Consider the following 11,989-nt stretch of genomic DNA (forward strand, 5'->3'; position numbering starts at 1 on the left):
TGAAACATTATAGTTGTTAATAACTTTGACACTAATCAATGCCTATAGCCTGACCACTATTTGATTCAGTGCAATAAGTGGCCCTGCTGTTGCAGCTCCTTCACAGTCCCTGTGGACGAGAGTCTCCCTGGACATGTGTCCATTTCAACAACAATTCCTTGCACCTCCCCTTAAAAAAATCTATAGAGATGCAGTGGGCCTGAGCTTGATGTCTTCAGTTAATCATCTAATTTGTGAAAATATGCAATCAGCTTGCTGCTGCTGCTTCAATCTATAGCAGGCCTGCCTTTCTGGTTACAATGAGGGGGTAAACGATTATGCCATTAGCTGCTAATTGATTTTTAATGCTTTCAGGGTGTATGGATATGGGTTCATAGTGCTGTGACAGAAGAACTATTCACACACAACTGCACCTCTTGGCTAATCTTGGGAGTTCTCTTTCATTCTGGCAAATGGTATTACTGGCATGGCAAACTTGTCTCAGCCACAAAGATTTTTTTTACCTACCAATGGGCAAAACAAATCAATATCTCAGTATGAAAGGGGCATTAGGAAAATATTTTCTCTTTTTAGCACTTCTCTCCAATGCTTTAAGTGCAAAATGTGCCAGTCCTTCACTCTTTTATTTCTGTTTATCCCAGCCTTAAGTGCAATTATTGGTGCTGGGATTATATTTGCTGTGTAGCAAATCTTTGGAAAGTTTTCCAAGTGCATTCAATTCCTTCATATAACCTGTAGGATATACTGGAATCTAACTCCCAATTAAAATTGCATAAACTCTCTAACATATATGTTTCTATGTGTAGACAGCAATACATTTTATAACTTCATTTTTTAAATACAAATTATAAGTTTCCATGTTTTAAAATAGTAATTTTGTTTGCAGTAGCATGAGGATCAAGAGTGTGATTTTTAAATAATAGCTCCCGTTTGTACGTTTTCTTCAAATATTCTCAAATCTGCTTCCATTTAACAGCAAAGTAATGAAGAACTCATTATCATTCCCATGTTTGAACTGAGAAATTACAGACCTATTGAATCAACTCACCATGTATTAGCCAAAGTCTTTTCTTCAAAATACCCAGTAGTTTATGCATTGAATGTGAAAATGCCCAATTTACGAAATAGGAACAACAGTTCTTCCACAGATTACATATGGACAATAATCTTGAGACCTGCTCAAGTTTATTAACTCTACTTGAGAACAATAAGTGTAGCTGATTTTGTGAGGACGTGTACTCTTACTTGCCACTAAATTTCAGCACAATGTAAAAGCTAGGGCCAGATTTCCCCTTGCACTGTGTTGGCAGTAAAAACTGACATTCATTGTGTTGTCAACCTACATCCAAATTGAATTGTAGCTGCAGTGAAAGGGCCGTTTAGCGTGATGTAGTTTCCCTTCTGGTGCCTTTAGTCTGCCTAGCCAGTGCCCTGCATTTTCCCAGTCTGTAGTGGGCCTCACTTAAAACAATTGAAAAAATCAGTTGCAGATGCAATATCTGCAGGTGATGTTACATCTGCTGCACAACAAATGTATTGCAATAATGATTTTACATTATCATGCTAATTGATATACATTTGAACTGATAATTATGCATATCTCAGTATCTAGATGCAATTTGTGATACAGACACCACATCCATGTCACCACTTGTATCACTGAGGTCACTTTTTTTTCAGTATAACAGCTTGTCTTTAAAAATTAATTGCTTCATTAACATGTCAGTAGCATCAGCACTGTTCAGCTTTGTGTTGAATGGATCATAGAAACTTTCACTGATGCTAATGTTTCCCAATCAGCAGGAGAAATTCCAGTTTAGCAAAGTCTGGTAACTTGGCAGATTTACAAGCAACCTGACATGAGAATTACAACTGCCCTTTAGTGCGGGGAAATCTGGCCCCTGGCCTTTATGTTGAGCTGAAATTTAGTAGAAAAACAGGGTAGAAGGATCTGAGAAAAAGAATCATGCGTAATTTAAACTTTTGCATAATTTTGTGAAACCTGTAAGACACTGTTGCCCCTGCAACTTTAGTGTGCATTCCATCAATAAACAACATTATAATTCCTGCTTCTTAAGGAACCATGCTTCCTTTTCAATGATTTGATAAAGGGCATTCCAAGTGAAAATATGCAGGGCTTTTTCTAAGCTCCCGGCAAGACAGCAACAAAATGCTCCCTAGAAAACAGCTTAAGACCCAGTCGCACCAGGTCTGTTCCACTTCCAGAAATTTCCAGCATACTCCATACAAAGGCATATAGAACTAGGGAGGCAGAGCTAGGACAGGGACCCCCTATACTGAGACTTCCCACCAGCCCAGCTTATTTGGGACCCATTGTAATTCTGGAGTTATGCCCGATTTGGCGAGCAAGTTGAATTGGGAATAGGTGGACTCCACTGGGGGAGTCCAGGATATAATTATTTACACATTCATTAAACTACTTTTATAGGGCTAACAATGCGATTCTCACTTGTAGACCATTTTAAAAACAAATATGTGCATCTCTCTGTGTCTCTCTTGTGTCCCTCTCTCATATGTATGTGTTTTGTCTCGAATGTCACTTTCTTTGTATCTTTATATGTATTTGTATTTCCTTATTCTAGGTAACATGTGTGTGTGCAGTTTTCATTGTTTCAAAGTCGTTCTTATAGTGTAGAGCTTGACTCCATACAGTACTCCAAATGGCCTCCATAGGTTTTAGATAGATTTACCATTCCATCTTGACTTTTAGATTCTTGCCATAAAAGCCAGTACTCGATTAGCTTATTCACAGTGATCAGCAAAGCTACACCAAATGAAGACATCCTACCTAAATGGATTGTTTGTTGCATGTTCATCCCTCTCATAGGTGGAAGGATGCCTACAACATTGTTCACATGAGGTGCTGTGTTTAATGGTCAGTGAACCTGAACACCCAATTGGTGGTGGCTGCCTTAAATAACTAACTAGGGGCTGCATAGAAAAGAGGGTTGGTGTGATACTAGCTGAGTGGCTCTTGTAGAGAGTTGACACAGACAGGATGGTCCAAATGGCCACCTCCTGTGCCGTAACCACTATATGATTCTATGAGTGGCTTCCTAGACCACTTTAGTGGGCAGTTAAGAGTCAACCATTTTGGTATGAGGCTGGAGCCACCAATAGTCCAGATCATGTAAGGATGCCAAGTTTTCTTACCTAAAGGTTTTTGTGAACCAGTTGACTACCTACAACAATCTGACTATATGTGGCCATTGTTACTGGTACCAGCTTTTTGTATCCATTTTTGTGAACTGAATTCAAATTCTTAATCTGCCTTGTTGGGATTTAAACTCATGTTTTCTGTGGTACAAGTTTATTAGTGTAAAAACAATACTACCGTATCCTGTAATTACACTCACTTTCAAATCACAGAATCACAGAAGCACACAGTGCAGAAGAGGCCCTTCAACCCATTCATCCAGCTTTCTTCATTAAAAGTGTTCTGTTTTTTATTAACCAAAATATAACACTTCATACTTGCTAACATTGAATTCCATCTTCAATCTGTCAATATCCCCTTGCAATTTCCTTTTGTCCTCAGAATTATTTACCATCCCTCCTATTTTGATATCAACAAATTTTGGACACCACAAATTCTCAATTTCTGTCCAAATCATTGATCTACACAGTGAACTAAATTGGTCCCAGCCAGAACCTTGTGGGCCACTACTACCCACTACCAACCACCAACCATTCTGCCCGTAACACCTTGGACTAGACTTCCTGACTTGAATATTCATAAAAAGGTCATCTGAAGAAACAGATGTCAGACAATAGGTTTCTGTTGATACAGTTCCCAGATGGCTTCATCATAAACGCTTAGCTGAGCTCCAAAACTTACTAATGGATGAACTCAGTAGAGGTCTGTTTAAACCAGCTGAAGGGGAGTGTTAGCTTTAATTGACAGTTTTTAGGCTATAATAAGTTCTTTCTTTGATCTTTTTCAGAATTCCTGCATGTTTATTTGGACAGGATCAGGAGGTGTGAAGTGGAATAAAGCTTCTGTGATAGAAACAATGAATAACAGTGTCTGATTGACACGTTTATAGAGTTGGAAGAGCAACAGTTCTTTTCAAAGGAGATTTCTGAATGGGCACTTTTTTCATGAGCATTTTGGGACTTGCCATTGTTATTATATGGCTCATTGGTTCTGTACTTAGTGCATACTGGGTGCATGGGCATGGGTAAGACCTTTTAAACATACCGTTCAAAAGGTTCCCGAATTCAGATTATGGTCTGCGATTCCTTTGAGGGGCCCTGAACCATGAGTCCTAGAGAATCTGGCCTGACTCCACCTACTTATGGGGGTAGGTATGAGATGCCTACACCCACAATGGAATTAGCCAGGTCACAAGTGCAGGGTGAAGGCTAGCTACCCGCACCCTTATCCTGTGCAGATGAAAATTGCCACTGCCGGGAATGGGGACGGAATTCTCAGAATCGGGTTCCACCCACTATTTTTAAGGCCTCCAGTTTCAGCCCAACTCCATGAAAATCCAGTCCTGTCTCCGTCAGTTTTTAATCAGGTTTGCCCAGTTGGGAATCTGTTGAATTCCATGCCCTTTACCCACTGCCAATAGCTTCCTGTGTAGAATCTTGATACAGGCTTTCTGATTCCATATGCACCAAGCCAATGCATTTCCCATCATAATCACTGCTTCTTCAAGTATGATCTTCCTTTCTAAAATCCATGACGATTGCTTCTAATTATTTTCTCTTTCCAATATTTAGTAATTTCTTTAATTGCAAGTTTCAAAATTTTCACTATCACAGATGAGGAAAACTGGCCTATAATTACCCAATTTAGCTCTGACTTCCTTTTTGTAAAAGGAAATACAGAAATAAACATGCAGCATTTTATTTCTATTGCTCGAGAACTATAGCGTCTAAAAGTATCCAGGAAAGTGGAGATTTGGTGCATCTCCCTATAGAAATACAGTTGTGCTATACTCTTTGGGATACAGTACACTTCCTTTTTACTAAGTGTAAGCATTCTTTTTAAGAAAAAGAGGTTGCCTGATTCCTCCTTGTTCAAGAAGTCTAAAAACCACCCCCTCCTGCTTTATCAGCTTTTCAAATAGCATAATACATTTAATCTTGAGGAATATAAATATGCTGTAAAAAATAAATATCTAGGTTCCTTCTGGTCCACTCCTGCCATTTGCGCACTTGGAATGCAACAGGAGAGCTTTACATGTGCAGGGACCCAAATATCTGATTGTCCCAATCAGTATATGCAAGGAACCTTGGTCCATACAAACATGGCCCTCTGTAGAAAGAGGGTTGTGCTTATGGTGTCAGGAGTGATTTTCTTCCACCCCGCCATCACTTTCAACATATTTACCAACTGGCAAAGATGTTGAATCAGACTATTCTACAACAATCTCAAAGATGCAATTCCAGTAATGCATCAGATTTCTCAAGGATATTCTGAAAGAAACTCAACTCCTTCAAGATTTTCATTTTATCATTCCTCATTGCTAGATGGAAGTCTTTAGAAATCAATTAGGCCCCAGCAGATATATGAACAAAGTGGAGCTAATGCATGTTGATCCTTCAACAGTTTCAAGAATGCTTATAAAGATATACAGGAAGCACCTATGGTTTCTGTTAGCTTCTCAACAATTTTAAGAATGTTTCAAAGGTACTTAGTGGCCAACTTAGGAGTATTGCTATACATTGAAAAGAAAGTATGTACAAAAATTTTGTGGTGGCTTACAGAGTGTTTAGAAAGGAATTCCTTATTGATCTAGAAAATGGAACATGTTCAGTCCCTCTTCCTCCTCAGATGCCCATAGCTGCTGAAAGAAGTAAGCATCCCAACCTGTTTCAGAAGCTGCTTGTTAAAGTCCTAGTTCATTAATTTGGGGATTCTAATAGGCACAAGTACAGGTTGCTATTGACAAGTAAGAAACTATAAACTTCAAGTACCATGAGTTCTCGAAGCATGATAAGGAGCTCTATCTTTCCAACTCTGGGCATTGCAATCCAGGGTGCTGCGATTTTGGGGAATTGTGCTTTGGAATTGAACCTTCCCACATAACCCATGGCTGCACATAGAGACCAGATGCTTCAAAACAACTTGCTGCCCTTCATGAACCCCCAGAGAAGGCTGAAAAAAACCTGGAAATACAGGTTTACTAGCCTGGAAAGGGATCGATTTTCCTTTGAAAGTACCCCTGGCATCTAGCAGTGTTAACCAGATGATGATGCATCACTATGCTAACCGCTAACCCCAAACCCCCCGCCCCCAAACACCCCAACCATGGCAAATTATAACCTGTCAATTGCCTTTTGACACTCCTGTGTCCATTGAAACTTCTGTTTTAATAGTTCAGTCAAAGGAGCAACCACACTGCAAAAATTTGGTATAAATTTCTGGTAAAACCTACTCAAACGCAGAAACCTCAAATCTTCTCATTTTGTTGTAGGCACAGGGAAATCCACGATACCTTTGACTTGCACACCTCTCAGAGCCACCTTACCATATCCAATGACATAGCCTGGATCTGTAACTTGTGCTTTTGCAAATTCACTTTTAGCCAAGTTCATCACCAATTTAGCTCCTTGTAGTGGACTAAATGGTTCTTCCAGATGTTGTAAATGATCCTCCCATGTTTGACTGAAAACTATAAAGTTGTCAATATAAACAGTACACTCTCAAGTCTGTCGAAGGGTCATGAGGACTCGAAACGTCAACTCTTTTCTTCTCCGCCGATGCTGCCAGACCTGCTGAGTTTTTCCAGGTAATTCTGTTTTTGTTTTAAACAGTACAATTGCTTAGTCCTGCAATCACATTATTTGTCAGTCTTTAAAATGTTGCAGGTGCATTTTTCATACCAAATGGCATGACTTTAAATTGATATAGTCCACGTGGCATCACAAAAGCTGATATCTCCTTTGCTTTCTCTGATAATGATACTTGCCAATATCCTCTCAGCAAGTCAATTTTTGTGATAAGCTTTGATTGTCCCACTTTCTCAATGCAATCGTTCAACATTGTGTAGATAATGAATCTGCTTTTGTTACTGCATTCACTTTTCAATAGACCACATGCAGTCTTTGTGTTCCATTCATTTTCGGTACCATCACAATAGGCGAACTCCAGTTACTGCAGCTAGACTCAATGATGTTATTTTGAAGCATGAATTCAATTTATTTCTGTACTTGTGGTATCTTTGCAGGATTAATCTATAAGAATGTTGCCTTATTGAAGATGAAACTTCTATACTCACATCATGTGTAGTTAAATTTGTCCTCCCCAACTTATTCCCACAAATAGGTCTGTGTGACTGCAATAGCTTCTCCAAATCATTTTGGCACTCGTCTGGAAGGTAACTCAATATTACATTTAAATTTTCAAGTACCCCATCATTATCCAATTTGATTAGAGGAAAATCAATTTCAGAATCCTTCATTTCTACCTCTTTCTCCTTATCTACCATCACTTATATCTTCTTTTGATCCTCATCCCCACCAAAATACTTGTTATTTACATGACACACCCTCTGCTTCTTTCTTCTATCTGGAGTATTTATTAAATAATTTACTTCACTCAACTCCTTTTCAGTCCTGTAAGGCCAACTAAACCTTGCCTTTAACAAGTCACCCAGTACCGGTAACAGAACTGACACTTTTTCTCCAGCAACAAAACTACAAGCTATAGCTTTCCTTCTGGCTTCACTTTCATCACTTGCAGTGATATCTTTAAATGCTCCCTTGCTAACTCTCAGGCTCTGTCCAATCTTTCTTTGAAATTTGTTACATAATCCAGAAGAGTAGTTTTCGAATTTCGACCCACCAATTTCTCATGAATCAATTTCAGTTGTCCCCTTAGCTCATGACCACAGACTAATTCAAAAGGACTAAATCCAGTCAATGCATTAGGGGCATCCCTAATAGCAAAAAGCAAGAAATGAATTCCCTGTAATTTCCAGCATACTGACTTCATGTGCCCAACTTTATTACAATGAAAACATCTGAATGTTCAAGTGTCACTTCAACCCTCAGCACCTTCCTTTTTAGTCTGAGAAAAAAACTTCCTGGGAATTTCCACCTTCTCCTTCTTTTCCCTTTCTACCCACCTTCCTTTCACCTTCCCACTTTCTATCCTCTGTTTTAAAAGAATTTTGAAAAAATCTTTAGATCTATGAACTAACTCATAATCATCAGCTATTTCTGCTGCTCGTTTTACCGTTTTAACCCTCTGCTCCTCCACATGAGTTCTCACTACTGAAGGAATTTAATCTTTAAGTTCTTACAAAAGAATTACTTCTCTAAGAGCTGCATGTGTTGTCCCTATCTTTAATGCCCGTATCCCTGGTCAAAATTATTTGGTTTTACTCTCTCAAGCTCAATTTAAGTTTGCCCATTTGGTTTACTGAGTTCGCTGCTCCCAATGTGGTCTCCTCTACATTGGAGAGACCAAACCAGGTGACCACTTTGTGGAATGCCTTCGGTCTGTCTGCAAGCATAATTCAGACCTTCCTGTCACTTGCTATTTCAACACCCCATCCTGCTCTAATGCCCACATGTCCGTCCTTGGCCTGTTGCAATATTCCAGTGAAGCCCGACTCAAACTGGAGGAATAGCACCTCACCTTCCAATTAGGCACTTTACAGCCTTCCAAACTTAACATTGAGTTCAACAACTTCAGACCATGAACTCTCTCCTCCATCCTCACCCCCTTTTTTTATCCCCCTTTTTCAATATTCATTTTCATTTTTTAATTTTAATTTTTTAATGTTATTTTTCATCCGCTTATTTTTATTTTTATTTATTTTCATTTTATTCATATTTTTATCCCACCTTTTATCCTATTTTCAATTTTTTTTCCTACCACTGTCCCCAACCCCCACCCCAGCCCCACAAGGGCCGTCTGTCACTTGTTCATGTTCTTTCCAGAGTCTTGTCTTGCTATTATCACATTCTGTTTTCTGACCTTAATGCCACCATCAGCATCTCCTTTAGCCAGTATCACTATCATTAACACCCTTCTGTCCTTTTGTCCATGACATCTCTGGCAATCTCTCCTTTGCCTCTACTTATCACTGGCCTTCTATCCAGCTTCACCTGCTCCACCCCCCTTAAACAGTATAAATTTCATCACATTTTTAATTCTCTTTAGCTCTGAAGAAGAGTCATACGGACTCGAAATGTTAACCCTGTTTTTTTTTTCTCTCCACAGAAGCTGTTAGACCTGCTGAGTTTTTCCAGCATTTTCTGTTTTCGTTTCAGATTTCCAGCATCTGCAGTATTTTGCCTTTATATAAATTTGCCCAGGCAGTTTTCTCATGTTCCTAAATTTCTGCCTATATGCCTCAGGAACCAACTCATATGCACTCAAAATAGCTTTTTTTACCACATCATAATCACTGACATTTCTTCTAACAGTGAAGCATAAACATCGTGCTTTATCCGCCAACCCTAGATTGTAACAAAAATGTCCAATTTTCTTGTGGCCATTTCATCTGTTTAGCTATCTTCTCAAAGGAAATAAAGAACACCTCCACATCTCTTTCTTCAAACTTTGGAATAGCTTGCACAAATTTAAACAATTCCCCACTGGGTTTTCAGTTAAAGGGTTTTTCATCATCAGAACTTTCCTCAGCATCTGATGTCTCTTTTTTAAACTCCAGCTTTCTAAGCTGATACTCTATCTATTTCCTTCTATCTCTCTCTCCTATTGCTAACTTTTCCCTCTGGAGATCCAGTTTTCACATTTCCATTTCTTTTTGGAATAATCTCTCCTTTTCCCTTTCTTTTTCTGCTGCATCTAGTTCAAGTTTTTTCAGTTCCTTTGCTTGTTCAAATTCAAGCTTCCTCATTTCAAACTAAAGTCTCACTACCTCCAACTGTGACTCACTAATGGAAGTTACCACTTCCAACTTCAAATGTTGTGCTATCACTTCAACTATGTCTGCTTTCTTTGTCCCTACGGGTAACCTCAACTGCGCTTTATCAGCCAACCATTAGATACTTTTTGTAATCCAATCAGAGTTATATCTTCTGCTTCCAAAAAGGTTTTAGCCAAGGATACAGCCATTTTTGCAGTCTCACCACTTTAAAAATCCCTCACTTCCAACTCCTGAATTCAAAATGCTGCTGGTACTCATAACCTTAAGATTCACCAACTCTAAACCAATCAAGGAATTTCAAATATCCCACAAATAGTCCCCAATTTGTTATGACGTGGCAGATGATGTGTGTCAGGTGGATCAAATCCATGAAGGAAACTTGATCACACGGTCACAACGGTTTTGCAATTTGTATTTATTTTGAGATGCATGCCCTGACTTCAGAGATTTTTTTTAGAAAACTAAGTTAAAAATTTATTAACAAAAGAAAAGAGTTCAAGCATATACATAGGTCTACAAATTTCTATTATAACTCCTAAAACCCTTAATTAATCTGGCTTCCAGTTATACCCCCGTTGAGGCAATGGTAAAAAAATATGCATTTAAAAAGATCCTGGCGAGTCACCACAATACCCTGGATAGTAGAATGCAAAGTAGCTTTTCCCAGCTTCGGTTTCTGTAGACAGCAACTTAATGCACAAAAACTGAAGGCTTTTCACACTTCTGGTAGATCTTACAATGCCTTTCCCTCTGACATCTAGCCTCTTCTCCTTTATACATGTTTTTTCCTTTTAATGCAAATTCCATTGTTCCCTTATGTATTTGGAACTTTACCTTTTGTATAATATAAATCTTTTCATGGTGCTAATACTATCAGTAACCTTTGGGAAAAATAAACATACTGCATGGCCTAGCTTCTCTGGCTAGGTGTGACATCCTACCATCTCTTTGAAATTCAAACTACCCTGATTTATCTAAAAATGCAAATTCTCCTTACCTCGCATTCTAAGACTTCAGCCATGTTTTTGTATTTAGCATTTCAAACCTAGCTTCTTTTGATGAGTCAAAGCCTCCAGACTAGCTGTCTCCAATTCAATTAAATCCCACATACACAGACATAGAGGAACTATCCAAACCTCACTATTAACCTACTTTTACAATAAATCACAATAATATTATGAGAATTATCACACTTTCGTGACAATCATCCATCATCTTTCATAGATGGAAGGTTGCCAACACATTTCTGCTGAGAATGCAGTATAATATAAACATGTGGTTGAGGTTTTCGGTTGTATTAAGAAGTTAATGGAGAGTATCTTTTCTGTAGCTTAGTGTTTTAGTTGTCTAGTGAGTAATGTTTAGTCAGTGTTGATTTTAGTTTGTTTGATACAATGTAAGTCTTAATACGTGAAATCTTGTGTGATTCTTTGCATTGGTTGCTGGGAAACTCATCTTATTTTAAAGTTATCGGCCTCCATGGGGATCATAACACCAGCTACTATCTGTTTTAATGTCAAAATTGTGGTAGCGTGTTCCCATTTGCGCACTGCTCCCTAGCTGTTTTGCATAGAGAAAGATTTATCATTCTGTTCCAGTTTTATACATGAACACATAGAAGTTCAGAACATATTATTTCTTGTACTCAGTAACTTTGTCAAGGATATTCTAGTCAGATATGATGCAAGTAAACTGCTTTCCCTGACTTTCAAATAGATTTTATGTTGCTCCAGGCTGACAATCAACGATCCATTTCAAACATTTTGCAGCTGTTTGACTTTTTCTGCACAAGTTTGACAAATCTGTGTCAACTGCAATTGATTTTGAAAGCAGCTTTCTGTTCTAATCTCATGTCCACAAAGAATTGGACTTAGATTACCCTAACTCAATTTGGATAATCACAATTCCTGCCAATCCATATCCATAAAGAGGCATTGAAGAATACCTATTTTTATTTCTTTTAATGTATTCATTCATGGGATGTGGTTGGCACTGGCAAGGCCAGTATTTATTGATCATCACTCATTATACTTGAAAAAGTGGTGTTGAGCTGTCTTCTTGAATCACTGCAGTCTGTGTGGTGAATGTTCTCCCATATTGCAGTTAGGCAGGGA

At 38.5% G+C, this 11,989-nt stretch overlaps 1 protein-coding gene across 5 annotated transcripts in view; it reads left to right on the plus strand.

The window, feature by feature from the left end:
• LOC121284922 (nck-associated protein 5-like) overlaps positions 1 to 11,989 on the plus strand; it is a 716,253-nt gene that overhangs the window by 232,530 nt on the left and 471,734 nt on the right. The gene's annotated exons all lie outside the window — the stretch shown is intronic.

Source organism: Carcharodon carcharias, chromosome 12 (genome assembly GCF_017639515.1).
Source record: "Carcharodon carcharias isolate sCarCar2 chromosome 12, sCarCar2.pri, whole genome shotgun sequence".
Lineage (NCBI taxonomy): Eukaryota > Metazoa > Chordata > Chondrichthyes > Lamniformes > Lamnidae > Carcharodon > Carcharodon carcharias.